The sequence below is a fragment of the Podarcis tiliguerta genome, assembly GCF_965153285.1.
Source record: "Podarcis tiliguerta genome assembly, chromosome: 2".
Classification (NCBI taxonomy): domain Eukaryota; kingdom Metazoa; phylum Chordata; class Lepidosauria; order Squamata; family Lacertidae; genus Podarcis; species Podarcis tiliguerta.
In genome coordinates this window covers 102877883-102901467 of record NC_139535.1, presented here as the reverse complement: position 1 = coordinate 102901467, position 23585 = coordinate 102877883, and the positions used below count along the sequence as shown (strand labels likewise).

Below are 23585 nucleotides of genomic sequence, written 5' to 3'. Positions count from 1 at the left end.
CAGGGCCGGCGCCACTACCGAGAAGGTCCTCTGCCTGGTTCCCTGTAACCTCACTTCTCGCAGTGAGGGAACCACCAGAAGGCCCTCGGAGCTGGACCTCAGTGCCCAGGCTGAATGATGTGGGTGGAGATGCTCCTTCAGGTATACTGGGCCAAGGCTGTTTAGGGCCTTAAAGGTCAGCACCAACACTTTGAATTGTGCTCGGAAACGTACTGGGAGCCAGTGTAGGTCTTTCAAGAACGGTGTTATGTGGTCTTGGTGGCTACTCCCAGTCACCAGTCACGCTGCTGAATTCTGTATTAGTTGTAGTTTCTGGGTCACCTTCAAAGGTAGCCCCACATAGAGTGCATTGCAGTAGTCCAAGCAGGACATAACTAGAGCATGCACCACTCAAGTGAGACAGTCTGTGGGCAGGTAGGATCTCAGCCTGCGTACCAGATGGAGCTGGTAGACAGTTCCCCTGGACACAGAATTTACCTGTGCCTCCATGGACAGCTTGGGCAGGTTACCGTCTCTCATTTTCGTTGACCCATTGTTAACTTCCATACAATAGGTACCGTATTTTTCGCCCTATAAGACGCACATTTCCCCCTCCAAAAATGAAGGGGAAATGTGTGTGCGTCTTATGGAGCGAATGCAGGCTCCTTGGCTTCAGCGATAGCAACACGAAGCCTCCGAAGCCTGCGCTCAGGAGGCTTTGCGTTGCTTCCGCAGAAGCCAGGAGAGTCTGCTCTTTGAGGCTGGCGGTGGGGGAAAGCAGCGCCTCTTCCATCGCCAGCCCCAGAGGATGGGGGGCAGCGGGAAGGCGCGTGACGCCTTCCCGCTACTCCCCAACCCGGCTTCGAGGCTGGCTGGGGGGAAAGCAGCGCTTCCCCCTTCGCCAGCCCCAGAGGATGGGGGGCAGCGGGAAGGCGCACGACGCCATCCCGCTACTCCCCAACCCGGCTTCGAGGCTGGCGGGGGGGAAAGCAGCGCTTCCCCCTTCGCCAGCCCAAGAGGATGGGGGGCAGCAGGATGGCGCGCGACGCCCTCCCGCTACTCCCCAACCCGGCTTCGAGGCTGGCTGGGGGGAAAGCAGCGCTTCCCCCTTCGCCAGCCCCAGAGGATGGGGGGCAGCGGGAAGGCGCGCGACGCCATCTCGCTACTCCAACCCGGCATTGAGGCTGGCGGGGGGGAAAGCAGCGCTTCCCCCCTCGCCAGCCCCAGAGGATGGGGGGCAGCGGGAAGGCGCACGACGCCTTCCCGCTACTCCCCAACCCGGCATTGAGGCTGGCGGGGGGGAAAGCAGCGCTTCCCCCCTCGCCAGCCCCAGAGGATGGGGGGCAGCGGGAAGGCGCGCGACGCCATCCCGCTACTCTCCAACCATCCTGTGGGCTTTTGCGGGAGATGGGGGAATTCCCCCACCTCCCGCAAAAGCAGGCAAAAGCCGCGCGCTCTTTAAAGGGACTCCGCGGCTTCTGCTGGCTTTTCCCCCCACCTCGTAGAAAAGCCCGTAGGAGCCGCGCAGCCTTTAAAGAGCGTGCCGCTCTTGGGGGCTTTTCCCTGAGGAGGGAGAAGGGACTGACTGGCCGAGTCCGTCCCTTCTCCTTCCTGTGGGCTTTTGCAGGAGATGGGGGAATTCCCCCACCTCCCGCAAAAGCAGGCAAAAGCCGTGCGCTCTTTAAAGGGGCTCCCTGGCTTCTGCTGCCTTTTCTAGGAGGTGGGGGAATTCCCCCACCTCATAGAAAAGCCCACAGGAGCCGCTCACCCTTTGAAGAGCGCGCCGCTCTTGGGGGCTTTTCCCCAAGGAGGGAGAAGGGACTGACTGGCTGAGTCCGTCCCTTCTCCCTCCTGTGGGCTTTTGCGGGAGATGGGGGAATTCCCCCACCTCCCGCAAAAGGAGGCAAAAGCCGCACACTCTTTGAAGAGTGCCCCTCTTGGGGGCTTTTCCCCAAGGAGGGAGAAGGGACTGACTGGCTGAGTCCGTCCCTTCTCCCTCCTGTGGGCTTTTGCGGGAGATGGGGGAATTCCCCCACCTCCCGCAAAAGGAGGCAAAAGCCGCACACTCTTTAAAGGGGCTCCCTAGCTTCTGCTGCCTTTTCTAGGAGGTGGGGGAATTCCCCCACCTCGTAGAAAAGCCAGCAGGAGCCACGAACCCTTTGAAGAGCGCGCCGCTCTTGGGGGCTTTTCCCCGAGGAGGGAGAAGGGACTGACTGGCCATTTCAGTCCCTTTTCCCTCCTGGTCGAAAAGCCCATAGGAGTCGCGCACGGCTCCTGTGAGCTTTTGCGGGAGGTGGGGGAATTCCGCCACCTCCCGCAAAAGCAGGGAGAAGGTCTTGGAGTAGCGCACAGGCTGCGTGCAGCCTGTCCGCTGCTCCCAGAGCTGCGGGGGGGAAATCATATTTTTTTCCTTGATTTCCCCCCCTGAAAAGTAGGTGCGTCCTATGGGCCGGTGCGTCCAATAGGGTGAAAAATACGGTATATAGCTCAGACGAATATTCGTTGGAAATTTTAGCTTTTTCTGGACTGCCGTAATTATACAATCTGACACTTTCCCCCCGAACCTTGTAAGTACAGAGCACCGTACAAACATACGATTCAGGGAGGCACGAGTTGTGACGTCAGACTGACACAACCACCTTTGCTCTCTGCTTCAGTTTTGCCAAAGCAGTAGCTCAAGTGATGAGGGCTGAAGTCCATTTTCATTTTTCAATGGTCCACCCACTGTGGTCCTTCTCTGGAGAAAGAAGCTTCTCTATCCATCTCAGGAACCTTAGGAGCAGCTGTTTCACTTATTAAAGCCTTAGCAAGCCAAACATGGAGACAAATGACGGGTTTTGTCAGAGAACATATCGAGGAGTTTCCCTTTTTGGCTGTTTTATTTTAGTAATGCAGCGTTGTCTATTTTATATTTCCTTAACGGATTGTTTCAGGAGGTCCGGTGGGAACTTCATCACCCCAGATTTATTAGAGTGGTGCGGTACATTGTTTCCATTTAATATAAAACTGAAGTAAATAGGGGGAAAACCCTGCCGTGTGTTTGTGTGTGTGTTTGTAGGTGGCCGACTGCAAAGAAGGAATAATCTGCTGAAATAAACAGATCACTTCAGAATTTACTGGAGTGTACTAATATAACTTCTAAAAATGGGGTGTGATCTGCTTCCTTTAACTTTCGAGTTTCCAGTCTCCTTCCATAGCTGTTGCCTTCCACCAACACCCTGGCACAGCCTCACGGGCAGCACAGGAAACTAATAATAATAATAATAATAATAATAATAATAATAATAATTTTATTTATACCCCGCCTTCCCCGGCCAGAGCCGGGCTCAGGGCGGCTAACACCAATAAAATCACAGTAAAAACATACCGGTAATAGGGGAAGAGGGGGAAAAAACCAATTTAAAAACAGTTAGTGGACCAAAGCTCATTTCCATATTATTGTCAAGAAATTGAGCTGCTTTGTATAATTTTTTGTGAGTTTGGCAGGCGACATCCTGTATTTGGCCTCTGTTTGTATAACCTGTATGAAAACGTTGCCCTGAAAATGTGACTCAGCCCTGGTAGACTCTCACCAGAATTTGTAAGAATAGAAAAACAACGGAAATATTTCCGCAAGGCCAGCTTTTAGGCAGCAAGTTGTCATTTCAGGGAGATAGTGCAAAACGCCATTCTAAATCCAGTGTACAGTGGTGCCTCGCAAGACGAAATTAGTTCGTTCTGCGAGTTTTTTCGTTCTGCGAGTTTTTTCGTCTTGCGAAGCACCACTGTGTATTGACGGTTTCCCATAGGAATGCATTGGCGGTTTTAAAAAAAAGGCGCAAGACATTTCGTCCTGCGAAGCAAGCCCATAGGGAAATCCGTCTTGCGAAGCAACTCAGAAAACGAAAAACTCTTTCGTCTTGCGAGTTTTTCGTCTTCCGAGGCATTCGTCTTGCAAGGTACCACTGTACAAGGTTTTGGTTGGGGTTGCAGATACAGGCAATGAAAAACAACATTCTTTTCACTTTATTCTTCTTGGTTGCCTTTTAGTGCAGTGAATTTTGGAGGAATCGTGGAATTGTAGAGTTCAATGGGACCCTGAGGATCATCTAGTGCAACTCCCTAGACCCCCATTGGACTATAACGTGGGCTGCCATTATGTTTGGAAACTCCAAGTGGCAAAGTTATTTTAATGGACTTTGCCACCTTTAGGTCACATCATGGATGGAAGTATTGGTGCCTTCCGGCTGTTGGTTGCAACAGTGAGCAGCCCGTTGTTTCTGGGATTGAAAAGCCTACAAGGAGGGAGTTGAGGCAACGGCTATACCTTTTTGTTTATCCATCACAATTGCCCAGTGTATCTCTATGGGGTTCCTGGTCATGAGGGCTAGAAACTTGGAGAAAGTTCAAAAAGAGTTGCACTTTTTGTTTCCCTGCAGTAGCTCAAATCAGTTAAGAGTGGGGTTATGGAAAAAGAGCTGGGGATTGCTACTTCAATGTCTTCTGGACAAAGGACATTGCGGTATTGCACAAGCCTTGGACCACTGCAATAATTTGAACTCTGCTGATAACCTAACAAGAGGCTAAAGGTAAAGGGACCCCTGACCATTAGCTCCAGTCGTGACCGACTCTGGGGTTGGGGCGCTCATCTCGCTTTATTGGCCGAGGGAGCCGGCGTACAGCTTCTAGGTCATGTGGCCAGCATGACTAAACCGCTTCTGGCGAACCAGAGCAGCGAACGGAATGCCGTTTACCTTCCCGCTGCAGTGGTACCTATTTATCTACTTACACTTTGACGTGCTTTCGAACTGCTAGGTTGGCAGGAGCAGGGACCGAACAACGGGAGCTCACCCCGTCGCGGGGATTTGAACCGCCGACCTTCTGATTGGAAAGTTCTGGGCTCTGTGGTTTAACCCACAGCGCCACCCGCGTCCCTAACAAGAGGCTACTTTGGTAGAAATATTTATTGTATATCACAAGACGTCTTGTGGAAGCAGACATAAGCATTTGGAGAGAGACTCTGGCCACAAGGTTATTCTGCTTTGAAGATAGATTGTTTATCATATAATAAGCAATTTAGAAATTAGGAGAAACATTAGGCTACAATGAGCACTCTCTCTGGCAATGTGATCCCCCCCGCTTTCTTGGCCTTTATTTTCTTCCATGACTAAAATGTGCCTTTTCATGAATTTATTGGCAACAAACAACATGTGATTGCTTGGGGGATGGTTGTTTAAGGAGCTGCCACAATTTATCAATTATTTTCATTCACAACAGCCAATTGTATTAAAGGATGCGCCTTATCAGCCTGGGCAGTGTGTATGGAGGTCCTGGGCTGCCCAGGCGACAAGACACTTGGCCTCATTGATGTGGTCTGAAGGAAAGCAGAGCAATACATTTGGCACAAGCTGGGCTGCAGGAGTTGCTCGAAGGAGGTGTACAAGGTGCAATCCAAGTGTTTTAGGAACTCCACTCTGGATGTGTATAGGGTTTACTCCTTAGGGATGCGGGTAGCGCTGTGGTCTAAACCACTGAGCCTCTTGGGGTTGCCGATCAGAAGGTCGGCGGTTCGAATCCGTGTGACGGAGTGAGCTCCTGTTGCTCGGTCCCAGCTCCTGCCAACCTAGCAGTTCAAAAGCACACCAGTGCAAGTAGATAAATAGGTACCACTGTGACAGGAAGGTAAACGGCGTTTCCGTGCACTCTGGCTTCCATCACGGTGTCCTGTTGCGCCAGAAGCGGTCTAGTCACACTGGCCACATGACCTGAAAAGCTGCTTGTGGACGAATGCTGGCTTCCATGGCCTGAAGCGAGATGAGTGCCACAACCCCATAGTCGCCTTTGACTGGATTTAACCGTCCAGGGGTCCTTTACCTTTTTTACTCCTTAGCCTTTTCTTCTCCCAAAGATGTCCCACAAGGCAGAGGGTACAGGTTTTTCCTTGGGGTTTACTCCTGAACCCTTTCTTGAGTATAGGCATGAGGCAGCAGAGGTTTACAATCAGCATGTTCCTTCTCCTAGATGGCCTCCCTTCTCAGGTGGATGAGCCCCATCTGCCCTTCACTTCCCTCTACAGCACATGCAGTAACCACTTTCTTGACCATGGGTAGGCAAACTAAGGCCTAGGGGCCAGATCCAGCCCAATCGCCTTCTAAATCCAGCCCACAGACGGTCCAGGAATCTGCGTGTTTTTACACGAGTAGAATGTGCCCTTTTATTTAAAATGCATCTCTGGGTTATTTGTGGGGCCTGCCTGGTGTTTTTACATGAGTAGAATGTGCCCTTTTATTTAAAATGCATCTCTGGGTTATTTGTGGGGCCTGCCTGGTGTTTTCACATGAGTAGAATGTGCCCTTTTATTTAAAATGCATCTCTGGGTTATTTGTGGGGCATAGCAATTCGTTCATATTTTTTCTTCTTCAAAATATAGTCCGCCCCCCCCCCCAAGGTCTGAGGAACAGTGGAGGGAAGTTTGCTGACCCCTGTTCTTGACGTTTGGATTCAGTCTTGGTCTCGTCTGCTCAATCCACCAGAGCCTGTCTTTGCATGCAGATCAAGCTGCTTTTTGTTGCTAAGGTGCAGAAGCTAGAGCCAGTAAAAATGTGGTCTAGTCTTCTGTCCTCTACAGAACTGAGAGCGGCAAAAGATGACCTTCTCCATGTACCCCTTAGGAGGAGAGGCATTCTCCCCACTGAATCTAAATTTTAGGTTCAGGTGTTACTTTAGGATTTCTTCTTTTTAACTTACCCAAGTATTTCAGTTGGCTTTGTTGGTGTTTATTTTGAATGACATTATCCCGCTTCTTTATAGTGTTGCTCTTACCCTTCTTCTGTTTGCTGTTTTTGCTTTTTCATATTTTGCTACGGTTTTAATCCCTCTGCTGATCTCATTTTATGAGTTATGTTCAAATGCTTTTTAAATACAATTTTTATTGCTTGATTTGTGCAGGCATGTGGGGATGCACGCAGGTGTTCTCTGCCTCGTACAGCAACTTGGGAGTTTTAGAAAAGTGAAGAAAGGTGATTTGTACATTTTAATAACATAAAAATTCAAGGCAGCCCATTTAGGGCAAGCGCAGGTTGGAGGAGGAAGATCCCTGGAGACTTATGGAGTCTTCAGTAATGATCTGTTTCAAATTTCAAATTGAGCTGCTGCACAGGGATTCCAGTGGTAAATTTCCCTGAAAATACACTTCTAAAATTAATAGTTAATGTGTGGGCGGTCAGAATTAGCGGACACAAACTAGGATCAGAACCAAGTTGCACTATTTTTACACGCATAACTTTTTTTAGATTCAGTTACGAGTTACAAATACAAATATAATTTGAATCCTAATTTGAATACATAATATCATGATATATGATTTCATAATGTGCCTTATTATACATTTGGATAATTGGAATTATATCTTTTTTGTACAGTGGTACCTCGGGTTAAGTACTTAATTTGTTCCAGAGGTCCGTTCTTAACCTGAAACTGTTCTTAACCTGAAGCACCACTTTAGCTAATGGGGCCTCCTGCTGCCACCGCGCCGTTGGAGCACGATTTCTGTTCTTATCCTGAAGCAAAGTTCTTAACCCGAGGTAATATTTCTGGGTTAGCAGAGTCTGTAACCTGAAGCGTATGTAACCTGAAGGGTATGTAATCCGAGGTACCACTGTATTTGCTTTGCTTGGTGCAACACACATACACACACACACACACACACACACACAACCCCTTAAGGGGCAAGGCAGTTGTTTTAGTTTGGTTTCACTTTTCTTTTTGCTGGTAGCAGTGAAGTTAACACCCAGGCAGGAATCAAAAGAAGCTTTGCCTCCCACTGACTGGCTGTTCTGCTGGGTGTTTGTGTGGAATGACTACAAAGAGCCAGTGAAGATTTGCAAAGGCTTTTTGCCTTGCGTTTAAAACTAGGCTGTCTAGTTATGTGGTATCCCCATAAACTTCCCTGCCACCCTTTTACAGGAATCCCAACCCCTTCGCGCAACTGCGAGGTGGCGTTTAAAAAGTGTGGGACCACCACCCGTTAAAGCGTTAACTTCACTTAAGCCCATTTATGTGAGCCGGCCTTAAGCACATTTCACGACTCTGCGGCTGGGGAATTTGGAAACGCAGCCAGCCATCTGCGGAATAGAAATCTATTAGTGGTTTAAAAGCAATTTTTGCAAAGAGCTCAAATAGAGGGGATGGTGGGAGTTTTGTCTGTTTGAATGTACAGCTGCCACTATCGTGGAGAAAGGGGGGGTTGACTTGTTTTAAGTAAAATGGGGTTAACTGTCCCTGCCCCCAGTTCCGTGGGACATTCACCCTCCCTTAGGAAGGTGAAAAAGGAAGATACTTAGTGTTTTTTCGGGGGGGGGCGGGGCGGGCAGTTGAATTATAATACAGTGGTACCTCAGGTTAAGAACTTAATTCGTTCTGGAGGTCCGTTCTTAACCTGAAACTGTTCTTAACCTGAGGTACCACTTTAGCTAATGGGGACTCCCACTGCCACCACACCACCGCCGCGCGATTTCTGTTCTCATCCTGAAGCAAAGTTCTTAACCCAAGGTAATATTTCTGGGTTAGCGGAGTCTGTAACCTGAAGCGTCTGTAACCCGAGGTACCACTGTATTGGGGGGGAGCAATCTGTTAAGTGGTACCTCAGTTTAAGAACAGTCCTGTTTACGAACTATTCGGTTTACAAACTCCGCAAAACTGGAAATTGTGTCCTGGTTTGAGAATTTTACCTTGGTCTAAGAACGGAATCCAAACTGTGGACGGGCACCGGCGGCGGGAGGCCTCATTAGGGAAAGCGCACCTTGGTTTAAGAACGGTTTTGGTTTAAGAACAGACTTCCGGAATGGATTAAGTTCGTAAACTGAGGTACCACTGTAAAAGCTATTGACCTGGGATAGCTCAGTTGGTAAAGCATGAGACACTGAAGCTCAGGATTGTGGGTTCAAGCCCCATGTTGGGGGAAAGATTCCTGCATTGCAGGGGGTCGGAGGCCCTCGTGGTTTCTTCCAACTCTGCAAATCTATGATTCAATGACTACTTCAGCAGCCTGTTGGCATTCCATGGGATCAATGTAATGTCATGAGACCACATAACACCGGTCCTGAAAGAAGCTACATTGGCTCCCAGTACGTTTCCGAGCACAATTCAAAGTGTTGGTGCTGACCTCTAAAGCCCTAAACGGCCTCAGCCCTGTATACCTGAAGAAGCGTCTCCACCCCCATCATCTAGCCCGGACACTGAGGTCCAGCTCTGAGGGCCTTCTGGCGGTTCCCTCCCTGCGAGAAGTGAGGTTACAGGGAACCAGGCAGAGGGCCTTCACAGTAGTGGCACCCACCCTGTGGAACGCCCTCCCACCAGACGTCAAGGAAATAAACAACTATCTGACTTTTAGAAGATGCCTGAAGGCAGCACTGTTTAGGTAAGTTTTTAATGTTTGATGTTTTATCACTTTTTCATTATTATTATTAATATTCTCTTGGGAGCCACCCAGAGAGGCTGGGGAAACCCAGCCAGATGGGTGGGGTATAAATAATAATAATAATAACAATAGTTAATGAGGTAGCACTGCTCCCAGAGGCATGAGGGAGAGATGGAAGCCCTCTTTTTAATTGCAAAAGTGAAGTACCCATGCATACCACAACCCGTGCTATTTTTCTAGAAAAAGGAAGTTTCGGAACTCACCACAGATATTTCTCATTGCCTGAACTCTGCAGTGTGAATGATCTCACTTGGGTGAAATGCCCTTGCCAGAAGGGGATAAATAGATAAATGAGCGCTTCATTTTGTGTTAAAGACTGGGAGACACACGCAGAGATCCTCTTTCTGTAGGACTGGGTAGTTCTGTGTATAAACAGAGAGAATGTCTTTCCCATCCTTAATTTGGTCCTTCAATAGCTTTGCTGTTCATTCTGAAGGGCAGGAGGACACAATGACTTCTCCTGGACAATTAATGGGTTCTGTTTTGTTTAATGTAATCTGAGTCACACAGGTACAGTCTCTCCTTGATTTGTCTCCCCTCTCTCAGTCTGCGGATCCCCCTTGCACATAAATAACGGTGAGATAATCGCAAAGGGGTTGAAAGAATTCAACAAGTTGCTATTTGAATGACTGGCTCTGGCATTGTTTTTACAGCTACATGGAAAATCTGTGTGGTGTGTTTGATTAGCCATTCCTTCCAAGTTCAGAGATACCCTCTGAAGGATAAAATCAGCCCCAAAGATAGAAATTGCTTCGCCTCCCCCCAAAATAAATAAATAAATGAATAAATAGGGCTTGAAAGCTTTGCCAATGCTGGGCAAATGTGAATCTATTGAATCTGAAATTTTAAATTCGTTTCAAAGGCTTTGTTGTTGTTGTTTAATTTGTTTAATTTTCTTAGTTTACAAAATACTGCATTATCTCTTTTCTCGGGTTGTAAATTATTTTCTACGTTGTTGAAACTACTATATTTTGTTCTAAAATACTTCTGAAAGAAAACATTTTTCCCCTTAAAAGGTCCAGTTTGGCTTACCAAAAACAAATTTTAGTAACAATTCTCAGTTACCTATGGATGTTGAAAGTATACCGGTAGTTGAAAATGTTGACTTGTTCTACCATCAAAATGCAACCTTTTTTGTTTGTTTTATTTTTACTGTTTAAGTATTTTGTCGCAGAAGCTCCAAATCCAGCAAAACAGCAACAAAATAACAGCAAATTGTAGGGTTCAGAAATCTATTTATTTATTTCAGAAATCTAAACGGCTTCCACTGTGTGTGTGTGTGAATGCAAGTTTCATGGTTGAAAATGTTCAACAACATCTACAGTGTTCAAGTGGTTTGCTGAGAATGCCATGAAACTGAAAGATTACTTCCAAATCACGAGCTGTTTCCCGTTCCCTTTTTTAAAAAAATTCTGTTTGTTTTTAAGCATAGTTCATGTTTTTTTCCTGCACCCAAGTGGCCTAAAAATGTGATTTCAAATCTAACATGTTTTATGGAGACAGAGATGAATTCGTCGCCTATGATGAAATGTGAAGCATTGGCCAATTTTCAAGGAGCACTTGGGTTGGATGTGATTATTAATTTGGCTTTGAGAACTTGGTTTTGGCCCTCCTTAATGGGAGCCAGGGTTATAGCCTTTCTAGCAGTGATGGTGTCTTGCAGCATCCCAAGCAACTTTAAGTTGGAAGGATGCTATGGCTCCCCAGACGTCGCTATTTTCATTGGAGAAATGTTCAAGAGAATGAGTGTGCTCACTTGACTTTCCTTCCAACCAGGAGTTGCAAAGCTGCAACGGCCACTTCCTGTTTGTTTGGAAGAAAATGTTGAATGAGGAAGGCCAAGATGACAAGTTGAAGTTTTGGGGAGAGGGTCAGATGAGCATGTGAGGGACATGGGGATGGGGGTAAGCAGCTGCGGAGCATCCCTCACATGCAGCAGCTTTCGGAATACACTTGTGCCTCGGAGGTCGGACGGAATCCGTTCTGGAAGTCCGTTTGGCTTCCAAAACGTTTAGGAACCAAGGCGCAGCTTTTGATTGGCTGCAGGAAGCTGATTGGCTGCAGGAAGCAGCTTCTGATTGGCTGCAGGAAGCGGCTTCTGATTGGCTGCAGGAAGTGGCTTCTGATTGGCTGCAGGAAGCTCCTGTTCAATTGGAAGCCACGGCGAATGTTCAGGTTCCAAAGAACATTCGCAAACCAGAACAATCGCTTCCTTGTTTGCGGTGTTTGGGAGCCAAAATGTTCATATCACAAGGCTGATCGACTTCCGAGGTACGACTGTAGTACTGGGGCTAAGCCTGACAACCTGGGCTGGGGGGTCTGGTGTAAATGTGTGGACTACCAACCAGCCGAACATGCATGGCAAGTGAAAAACACACCGCTCGCTTCGAATCAAAACAATTCTGGAATCCAAAGCAAAACCTCTGGCTTTTGCACAATAAATTCTGGCAACTGGTTTGGAGAGCGAGGAAAAAAAATCCACTGGCTGCTTCTCTGTTATCCCCCACAACAGGGCTTGTTGGCAGATCAGCTTGTTCATTCTGCCACTAGAAGCTGCTCTTTTGCTTAGTGTGAAAATGTTGCTTGCTTACTTGCTTCACTTTGACAAATCGTGAAGGGATTGTTTGCAGATGTTGCTCCTTTCCCCAAACCCACCCCCCCTCAGGAACTGGGCACTGAATCCTCCTCCTCTTGCTATGTATTTGGTGCAACAGCCTCTAGTACAGTGGTAGCCAACAAGGTGCACGCCAGATGTTGGGGCCATCCCTGACTGCTGGCCATGCAGCAACATCTGGGGGGCACCATGTTGGCTGTTCCTGCTCTACTCGCTCCATAAGCTGTGGCTGTCACAGACCAGAGCTAGCCGGGCAATGCTCGTCTTTAGACCGAATGCTGGTTTTAATGTTTCCTTGGAGATGTGCAGTATAATTTTTAAGATGATGAGCCTGATTGAGTTTTTAAAGAACAAATCTGAGACAAGGCTCTATTCATAAAAGATAGCATGTTCTTCCAGAGGATACATACCATAACTAACTGATTTTGGAATGCCTGCTTCACCACTGCGTCTCAGAATAGACGCAAGAACTCTGAGCAGAAACCTGCACAAATTCTTTCTTTACGTGTCTGCATGCATGTGCACAACCACACTGTTTTGATTATACAGTGTTACCTTGGTTCTCAAAGTTAATCCGTTCCAGGAGTCTGTTCGACTCCCAAAACTATTCAAAAACCAAGGTATGGTTTCTGATTGACTTCAAGCGGAAGTTGTGTCGGATGTTCGGCTTCTGAAAAATGTTCACAAACTTACTTCCGGGTTTCCGGCATTCGGGAGCCAATTTGTTCGACAACTAAGCCGTTCAAGAACTAAGGCACCACTGTATTCTGGCTTACTAGGGTTGCCATATTTCCAGATGTAAATATCCGGACAAAAAGAGTTGTTGATCTTTTCTGGGACGATCGCAAGAAAATATGCTGAGCTTCTTTGAGGCCATCGCCCCTCGCCCAAACTGGGCATTTGCTTAAAATTGTAAATATCCCTCCAGAGGGGCGGATAGACCCCTCAAAAGAGGACATGTCCAGGATTTCCCGGAAGTATGGCAACCCTGGTCTTCCAGTCAGGTAACTCTCACTGATTCTGTAGTTCCTCCTCCTGGGTATTTTGTAGAGAACAACCTGCATATAGGTTCTGTGCCAAAGTGTAAAAAATCAGGCGAGATGCAGCCCTCCAATACACCGCCTGGGATTGCTCTTATTTCTGGAGACCTTGCTGGAGTCAGTTACAAAGTCTCAAAAGACGTCAGTGTGAATGAGCAGAGCTGCAATTGGGTCAGAGAGGCCTGGCCTCAGCTGGATGGCCTAGGGCATGGGTAGGCAAACTAAGGCCCGGGGGCCGGATCCGGCCCAATCACCTTCCAAATCTGGCGCACAGATGGCCCAGGAATCAGCGTGTTTTTACATGAGTAGAATGTGCCCTTTTATTTAAACTGCATCTCTGGGTTATTTGTGGGGCCTGCCTGGTGTTTTTACACGAGTAGAATGTGTCCTTTTATTTAAAATGCATCTCTGGGTTATTTGTGGGGCATAGGAATTGGTTTATTTTTTCCCTTCAAAATATAGTCCGGCCCCCCACAAGGTGTGAGGGAGAGTGGACCGGCCCTCTGCTGAAAAATCATTGACACCCCATCATTAAAATAGTCTCCCAAGGCACTGTGCCATTATCAATGAGCTGGACTGCCTTCCCTATAGGAAAAGGCAAAAGAGCTTGGGAATCTTTAGGATACAAATAGACATGGGATATAATCAGAATGTGCAATTTTCATTTTCCAAATGTTAGGAATCAGACAGGAGAAGAAATCTTGCCTCCAGCTGCAGTGAACCTCGCTGCTAATGGCCAAACCCAGATTTTATTCATGGCTGTTGGGTGGCTGGGTTTTACATCCTCAGCTGTAATAGAAATGCATATTATTATGAAAGATGTGCATAGACTAAACGTAAAGCTAAAGGGACCCCGGACTATTAGGTCCAGTCGTGGACGACTCTGCGGTTGCAGCGCTCATCTCACTTTATTGGCCAAGGGAGCCGGCGTACAGCTTCCGGGTCATGTGGCCAGCATTACTAAGCCGCTTCTGGCAAACCAGAGCAGTGCACAGAAACGCCATTTACCTTCCCGCCGGAGCGGTACCCATTTATCTGCTTGCAGTTTGACGTGCTTTCAAACTGCTAGGTTGGCAGGAGCAGGGACTGAGCAACGGGAGCTCACCCCTTCGCGGGGATTCGAACCGCCGACCTTCTGATCGGAAAGTCCTAGGCTCTGTGGTTTAACCCACAGGGCCACCCGCATCCGTGCATAGACTAGATGGAGACAAATATCCTTTTGCTATAGCACCAGTTTACTTGCATGAGACAATTAGGTTAATGAACAATAGGTTCAGATCAGACAAAAGGAAGTCCTTTTGCGTACTGTATACAATGGGATGGGAGGAACTTTGGCCTTCTAGATGTTGCTACAACTCCCATCCATCCTAACTGTGAGTCATGCTGTTTGGGGGCTGACCAGAGTTGGGGTTCAACATTATCCGGTTTCTCGTCCCTGGAAACAGCAGAGAGACCAGGACCCAAAGAACCTCATACCTTGGTGACAGCTTCTGCTAATGGGTGGAAGGATTCCCAGTTTTGCATTCCAAGTACAGCCTTTCATGCCGCTTTGAATCCTGCTCTAAAGGGCTTCTCAACCCTCCGCAGCTACATTTTGGTCATTGCGAGGAGCTTCAGTGGGGAGGGAAGGCAAGAACGTCCCATCATGTGCCTAGAATTCTTTGGATCCGAGCCATAATGCATCTTTGTTTCGAAAATGTGGTAAAGCTGCAGATTGGGTTGGCTTTTCAAAAAGGGCTTGGATACATCTACAGAGGGTAGGTCTAACAGTGGCTTGGTAGTGAAATAGGACCTCTGTGTTCAGAAGAAGTGGAACAGTGGCTGAAAATCACATGATTTTCTGCTTCTAAGCTTCCCAGAAACATCTGGCAAGGGACGGTTGGAAACAATGTGGATTGGATGGTTTCAGACTGATCCAGGAAGCAGTTATGGCCCAATACCCTTTCTGCATCCAGAATGCTACAAAATTGTTTGATAGCAGCTCTTTCTGCAGTTACTGTTTTTGCAAGCTAGGGAGATTTGCTTGCCCTCAGTTTTGGGGTCACCACCTATTTTAGGGAATTCCTCATGTGTTCAGAACATCTTACTCGCTCCCGTAAATCTGAACCAGGAAACGGTGTTAAGTTTAACCAGGCACAGGCAAACTCGGCCCTTCAGATGTTTTGGGACTACAACTCCCATCATCCCTAGCTAACAGGACCAGTGGTCCCCAAACATCTGGAGGGCCAAGTTTGCCTAGGCCTGAGTTTAACCAATCCCTAATCCAGGATAGCAAACAATAATTTGATTGCTGGGTTTGTAAATATTAGTTAAATCTAACAGTTTCCTGGTTGTCACAGGAGAAAGGGGTTTAACAAACCTTAAACGTACAGTGGGACCTCGTGTTACGTACCGTCCTCATTGCGAACGCTGCAGGTTATGAGCTCCACTAACCCGGAAGTAGATGCCCCTTGTTGCGAACTTTGCCCCAGGATGCGAGCGGACATGGCACACTGGCAGCGCGACAGCAGCGGGAGGCGCCATTAGCGAAAGTGCGCCTCATGTTACGAGCGGTTTCGGGTTACAAACAGACCTCCAGAATGGATTAAGTAACCAGAGATACCGCTGTACAGTGGTACCTCGGGTTAAATATGCTTCAGGTTACATACGCTTCCGGTTACAGACTCCGCTAACCCTGAAATATTACCTCGGGTTAAGAACTTTGCTTCAGGATGAGAACAGAAATCATGCAGCGCAGCGGCAGCAGGAGGCCCCATTAGCTAAAGTGGTGCTTCAGGTTAAGAACAGTTTCAGATTAAGAACAGACCTCCAGAACAAATTAAGTACTTAACCTGAGGTACCACTGTACAAAAAAGATATAATTCCAATTATCCAAATGTATAATAAGGCACATTATGAAATCATATATCATGATATTATGTATTCAAATTAGGATTCTTAACCCGAGGTACCACTGTACTGTGTTAGGGTGCAGAAGAGAAATTAGGCAGGGAAGGGAGGGAAGAGTGGGAAGCCTACATATATCACATTGTTCATTCCTGCTCCACTAAACCGTAGTTTGTTGGACTGGGATTCATAGAATTGGAAGGGACCCTGAGGATCATCTAGTCCAACCCCCTGCAATGCAGGAATATGTAGCTGCCCCAAATGGGGATCTAACCTGCAAACTTGGCATTATCAGCATCACGGTCTAACCAACTGAGCTACCCAGGCTGACAATTTGTTACAGTATGTCTGATCTGAACCAAAGTCTCATTCTTTATGAATCCGGTTATTCTGGTAGATGACAGCATATTGTATTTCTTCTCTTCACATGGCCTTAAAAAAAAAAAAGATAATTTTCCACAGTGCATGGCTCAGATTGAAGTTAATCAAAATAACTTTGTAGAAAATTTACACCATCACAAATTAATACTGATTTATACACAACTATATAACTCTTATTTGCATCTTTCTAGTGGGTCTGCAGGGACGCGGGTGGCGCTGTGGGTTAAACCAAAGAGACTAGGGCTTGCCGATCAGAAGGTCGGCGGTTCAAATCCCCGTAACGGGGTGAGCTCCCATTGCTCGGTCCCTGCTCCTGCCAACCTAGCAGTTCGAAAGCACATCAAAGTGTAAGTAGATAAATAGGTACCGCTCCAGCAGGAAGGTAAACGGCGTTTCCGTGCGCTGCTCTGGTTCGCCAGAAGTAGCTTAGTCATGCTGGCCACATGAGGCGGAAGCTGGACGCCGGCTCCCTCAGCCAATAAAGCGAGATGAGCGCCGCAACCCCAGAGTCAGTCACGACTGGAGCTAACGGTCAGGGGTCCCTTTACCTTTACCTAGTGGGTCTGCACGGCAGTAAAGTATATCTAAACAATTCCATGATTCCTTTGATTATTAAATACTGCTACTACAATCATTTATTTTTTTACTGCCCTGTCGTGGCACTTTGAAGGACTGTTTTCTCTCTTACCAGAAGCAATATAAGTGAGGAATAGTGGTGATAATCAGTGCTGATAAAAGAACAATGGAACCCAAAAGATGCCATTGCAGCTGTGGCATTCCATTTACTTCAGTATTTGAGTCTAGCCACGTCCTGCCGCTACGCATGCCGTTAAAAGTGTGTGGTGTTTAATGAAGCAAATTAAACTTGATAAAAGCACAGGTGAGCTTGATTAATTTATTCAGATGGTTGTATTGCAGCGATGGGCAAGGCAGGCTTTCCCCGTGCCTCTGACACTAGCTTATATAGTACATAGGTAATTGCAATATGGGTGCTTGCAGGAAGGGGGAGGGGAAAAAATCAATCTGCTCAGAGAACAGTGATTAGCAAATACCCTTGGCTGATTAGTATGCTCTTGAGCAAGAAACAAACAAACAAACAAAAATCTTTAAATTTAACTACAGTTTCACAGCTGATCAGCTGAGTCTTTCGGAACTCGCAACTTGGCAAGCTGAGTGCTCCTTTCACCAGGAAAGAGATCCACTTCTCCACTAAAAGGTCCATGATGTTATAGCTAGGGCAACAGTATTCCTGGAAGCTGCAGTTTAAAGCAGTTTTTGCTTATAGAAGACAATAGACAGTGGTGGGAGGTTTGCAAGATAAAATCACAATATAAAACACAAATAATCAACGTAACAATAAAAACAACAAAATAGCACCCCACCCCTTCTTCAAGCCGCTGGGCAAGCCGTGCTTAAAAACATCTAGTTTCAGGGCAGACTGGGGTCAGGAAATCATATATCAAATATGAGATAAACATATGATAAAGAACCCAGAGTTGAGGGCTGAGCCAAAATTGCTGCAAACACCCCCCCCCCCAAATGCCGCTGCTATTTGCAGGTAGCAAAATTGAGGGGATGTCAGAGAATTCCAGTGGAAGCATGGAAAGGAATTGCTGATACTTGCTTATTCATTCCATGTCCAGAAGAGAAATCAATCCACCAATTATTATTGATATTCACTTGTCAGGGACAGGTAGGGCTCTGAGGAGTGGGTGGATGAGGTCGCAGGGCCAGGGTCTAATCCCAGGGTAGTGATTTGTGGGATTTCGTGTCTCCTGCAAGGCAGAGATGAAGGTTTTGGGGTGGGGTGTGAGCAGTCAGAGATGGGATAGAGATGCGGGACAGTGGAAATGAGCAGGAGTTGGAGGAAGGATGATGGTGGTGTACGGTCAGTGGACTAGAGGGACTAGGGTAGTCCTCTATATGTTCCCCTGTGCCAGGCATGGAGAGTCCTCGTCTCCCTTCGGTAACTTCACAGATACGAATTAACGAGCATTTGATATATTTATAGCTCTTTTATTACAGTGTCAGGTTGCAAGCACAAATACAGTGGTACCTCGGTTTCCGTTCTGGAAGTCCATTCTTAAACCAAAGCCATTCTTAAACTGAGGCACGCTTTCCCTAATGAGGCCTCCTGCCGCCAGTGCCCTTCCACCGTTCAGCTTCTGTTCGTAGACAAAGGTAAAGTTTGCTAACCGGGACACTACTTCCGGTTTTGCGGAGTTCGTATACCAAATAGTTCGTAAACAGGGCTGTTCTTAAACACAGCTCTCCGCAAGGAGGCCAGTTGGCTGCTCAAAATTCTCCTTCTGGCTTCCGTCACAGTTAAGGTGCCAACAGGAAGTCCCTCCCTCCACCTCCTTTGCTCTCTGATACGTTCGGACCTCCGTGGGGGGGGGGGAGTCATCCACACTCTCAAGTGACGTCTCTGCTAGCTGCTCCCTCCCTTCTGGCTCCCTTGTCATTATCTTGTAATTGGGTAACTCCTCCCTAAGCTGTTCAGCTTCTGTCTCTGTCTCTCTGCTTCTGGACACACTGTGGAAGGGGGGGGGGGAGACTCTTCCTCCTCCAGCTTTCCATCGGAGAGAAGCTGGTCTGCCATACAATGCATTCCCCAGTCCTTGTCTTCAGAGAGCCAGTGTGGTGAAATGTGTGTGCGTCTTATGGAGCGAAAGCAGGTGGGAGGCTCTGCTCAGCGCTCCCTTGTAAGGGCTCCCTTTTGTTGCTCCTCCCATTTTGCTGGGAAGCCAACAGAACAAGAGGCGCTCTGCAGCTATCACTCTTGCTCTGCTGGCTTCAGCAAGAGCTGCACAGTTTGCTCTGCTGGCTTCTCAGTGAAGCGGGAGGAGCGACGGAAGGTTTTAAAGCAAGAAAAGCGATAGCCGCTTACATGCTTTGTGCAGAATATTTTTTTTCTTGCTTTCCCCCTCTAAAAACTAGGTGTGACTTATGGTCAGGTGCGTCTTATGGAGCAAAAAATACGGTAGCTCTTCTCAGAAGTGAAACTGCAGCGGAAAGGAAACAGCGCTGCGTGCGATGAGCAAAGGCTGGAACGCAAACCAATGCCTTCTTATATCCCCATGACTGCCAGAAGTTACATGCAATGTGGACACTTTCAGCAATGTTTCGAATGTGCAGACTCACATATAGTTTGGGCCTCTGGGAGGCTCACAGTAACAGCAACCAAGAGATTCATGTGCAGGAAAAAAGAGTAGTGTTTCCTAGGATAGTTCAGTCAGGAGAGCATGTGACTCTTAATCTCAGGGTCTGGGGTTCGAGTTCTACCATGGGCATTACTGGGGGTTGGACTAGATAACTTGTGTGGTCCTTTCCAACTCTATAATTCTATGATTTTATGATTCTAGTAGTCTACCTGTTTGTTTGCTTACTCCAAGGGACACACACAGATATCTGCCAATAGCCCTTGAAATGAACTGGGTCAGGTGGGAATGTGCAATAATTCTTAAAATAAAATAAATAAAGATCTTGAACTTTGCCAAGTTTCCCATGTTGCAGCTCATTGCTAAATTCTGATTCAGGCTGGCAGTTTGCAAAATGGCTGGGTAAATACCAAGCTCGCGGTCTCGTCACTGGCGTGCCAAAAGAAAGCAAAATCTTTCAACTCTCCTAGCTCCTAGGGACAGGACGGATGGATGAGAGGCAGCAAGAAAAATGAGGGACTTTCAGGGGCAGCTGTGTTTTACTAACCCAGTCATAATGCCCCTAAAAATCCTTATTGTTCTTGCAATGTTCAGCTGTGATCGTCAGCAGAAAGAGGCTTTCAAAGGTGAGTATCCAATTTTGGTAAAAAAAACAAAGCCTGGCACTGGATGGCCCCAGGACATCAAAGAGAAGCAGCCATCATACCTTTAACAGCAAATAAACGGCAAAAATGTTTCCCATTAACCATGCCTTTGGCTGATTGAGATCCAATGTGGGGGTTTTTTTGGGGGGGGGGTTATTGAGTTGTTTCCATTTTTATTTTGAAAATATGCATATTGTGTTTTTATATTGCGATTTCATTTTGTGAACCGCCCTGAGACCTCTGGGTATAGGGCGGTATAGAAATTTAATAAAGAAAAAATAAATAAAGATAATAAAAAGCCTCAAGTTTTGTCTTTATGCTTTGCTGTTCTTGGTTCATGTTTCACACCCGCTCCCCAAATTGTTTCTTGAAACCTTTCAATTGTAGACAGATATAATAATGAAAGAGTGTTCTTCTTCTTTGGCAATCACTCGTAGCCGAGTCAGATTGTCTTCCATAAACACGGTTTTAACAATGAGTCTGTAAGTGACTGTGGAGGCCAATTCTAGACCCACACCTCCTTCCACAGTGGAGACATTGGTTCTCGGGCAGGAGTTGATCATGGTGTGGATTTGCCAAGTGTGCCTTCCTCTTAGCATGTTTTTCCCTTTGGTCCTGAGTTTGAGTATCTTCAAAGCCCATGACACCTTTGGTAAAGGCTGTCCTCCAATTGGAGCACTCGCAGGCCAGTGTTTCCCAGTTGTCGGTGTTTATACTACATTTTTTTAGATTTGCCTTGAGACAGTCTTTAAACCTCTTTTGTTGATAGATAGATGATAGATAGATAGATAGATAGATAGATAGATAGATAGATAGATGATAGATAGATGATGATAGATAGATAGATAGATAGATAGATAGATAGATAGATAGATAGATGATAGATAGAAAGATAGATAGATAGATAGATAGATAGATAGATGATAGATAGATAGATAGATGATAGATAGATAGATGATTGATAGATGATAGAGATAGATGATTGATATAGATATAGATAGATAGATAGATAGATAGATAGATAGACAGACACACACCCCTTTTCATACACGTAATGCAGGAGACCACATCTCCCAGTTGATTGCTTATCATCCTGGGTTTCCTCAAAGCTTTTCACAAATTTCAAAAGATTATGATGTGAGACCCCCCTTGCTCACCAAGCCTTAAGTTTGCCAAGTATGCTGCTAATCAAATAGTTACCCCGCTCATAAGGGGTTCTGAGGCATACTTGAGCTGAATCTACACATGTATATGTATAAAAAAGCTGTGGAAATTGTTTTTTGGGAAAAAAGATTTAAAATATATATGGAATTGCCAATAGCTCACCAGTGCCACCTAGTGTCACATTTGTATAATGCGCTTAAAACACACTTCAAACATATTTCCAGCTGTATAGTTGAGTTGCAGGAGGTCCATAGGAGAACGGGGGAGGGGGTGCCCCTTCTCCCCCCCCCTTCACATCCATCTTGGAGAATGCAGCATGGACCTCATTTCCTCATCAGAAGTCCTTGTGTGCCTCATAGATACTGGGGATCAGGATTTATCACTTGCTCATCATGGAAACACTTTAATAAGTCTGCATATATTCGATTTGCATGCTTTCCCCCTGCTTCTACTAGTCATGAGGAGAGACAATGCAAGACATTGATGCTCTGCCCACTGACTGCTTAGAAATCACATGTCATTTCTTCCCTTGTGGCTTCTGCTTTTTGCCAGGCAGAGTCTGCATACTGTCATGCAATTTTGCAATCTTTGCCTTAGCATTTAAATGGTCAGATTCGTTATCCAGTACCATTTCTGGATTTGCACGGTGGCGATGCATATAGCCTTGTTTATGATGTAATGTTAGCAGGGAAGTCCCGGAAAACGCACATGATTTTGGGACTCTTCCTAGGCTTTTTCCAGAATCTAATCTGTTTTATCCTTTTGTTGGTCCACAGGGCCCGTGAAACATGTCTCGGTTGTCAATCTGGGAGACTGTGCGGAGCGTCGTTTCTCACCTCCATGCCAGAGAAGTTGCACTGCATGCGAGATGGTCTTTTTTGTATGCCATTGAATGCATATTGGGCTTAGTGTCTGAACACTGTGTTTGGGTCCTGCAGTTAGTTGCAATGAGGGAGCATCTGTAACAGAACAAATCCCGTGCTTCGAGGCTCATTCATCATTTAGCTGGCTATTAGCTGTAGATGGGGCATTCCTATTCCTGTTGCCAGCTTACAGATCAAAGTAGCTCTATCCCAGAGGCATAACGACAGAACACTTCAGAACAGGTACTTCAGATTAGCCTAGAAAGCACTGCTGTCATTGGCCACCATCACGAACTGTTTGTGTATTATCTGATCAGAGAAGCTGCAAGGCTGTTCAGGTTTTTATTTGGGAGAGGGGTATGGGAGGGAGTACCCCACCATTCCTACACAACTGATCTGGGGACGCGGGTGGCGCTGTGGTCTAAACCACTGAGCCTCTTCGGCTTGCCGATCCGAAGGTTGGCAGTTCAAATCCCCGCGATGGAGTGAGTTCCTGTTGCTCTTGTCCGGCTCCTGCCAACCTAGCAGTTTGAAAGCACACCAGTGCAAGTAGATAAATAGGTACCGCTGTGGCGGGAAGGTAAATGGCATTTCCATGTGTTCTGGCTTCTGTTATGGTGTTCTGTTGCACCAGAAGTGGTTTAGTCATGCTGGCCACATGACCCGGAATGCTGTCTGTGGACAAATGCCGGCTCCCTCGGCCTGAAAGCGAGATGAGCATCACAACCCCATAGTCGCCTGGACCTAACCATCCAGGGTTCCTTTACCTTTACTATATCTGATTGTCTGATAGGGCCAGACATGTGCAGCCCGGGCTGCTGGAAAGGGACTTGAGAACCACTTAGGCAACATGATTCCCTATCGACTCAGGACACATGTGCAGAAACCTACTTCCTTGCATGTCTGACCACTAGCCATAACAGGGAAATAGTGTTGGCAATTGCCATGTGCCAAATGGCTTGAAAGCACAGCTGTCAAAATAACTCTTTACTTTTTATTTAAAATAAATGTTATTTATGTACGCCTTTGTCCCGTGCATTTGTACCCTGATGCTCCTCCAAGAAGGTTGTGATCGCATATTTGGGGTCATTCGGTGTGTTTTTTTCCATCGCAGCGACTACCCTGTGAGGTAGATTGGAGTTGCCAAGCTTTTGGGGCCGGTGGAGTTTTGAGAGAGCGCATCTCTTCTAGTTTTTTCTCTCGCTGCCCCTCGGTCACTTTCAAACCCCCCATCTCACCCTTCTGACACACAGAGAAAGAACATGCACACAAACACTGGTCCCATTTACACGATGCATTTAAAGCAGGATCATACCACTTTAAGCAGTCATGGCTTCCCCCAAAGCATTCTGGGAGCTGTAGTTGGTTAAGGGTTAAGGGTGCTAAGAGCTGTTAG

General features: G+C 46.7%; 1 long non-coding RNA gene across 2 annotated transcripts in view; it reads left to right on the top strand.

The window, feature by feature from the left end:
* The window catches only part of LOC310671712, a 129352-nt gene that overhangs the window by 27896 nt on the left and 77871 nt on the right, over nucleotides 1-23585 (top strand). Inside the window, exon 2 of one of the 2 annotated variants that reach the window (XR_014508083.1) lies at nucleotides 22103-22674. This is a non-coding gene — a long non-coding RNA (uncharacterized lncRNA). Of the gene's footprint in view, nucleotides 1-22102; nucleotides 23211-23585 lie in introns of those variants that run through there. The other variant, XR_014508084.1, reaches the window with a different exon arrangement.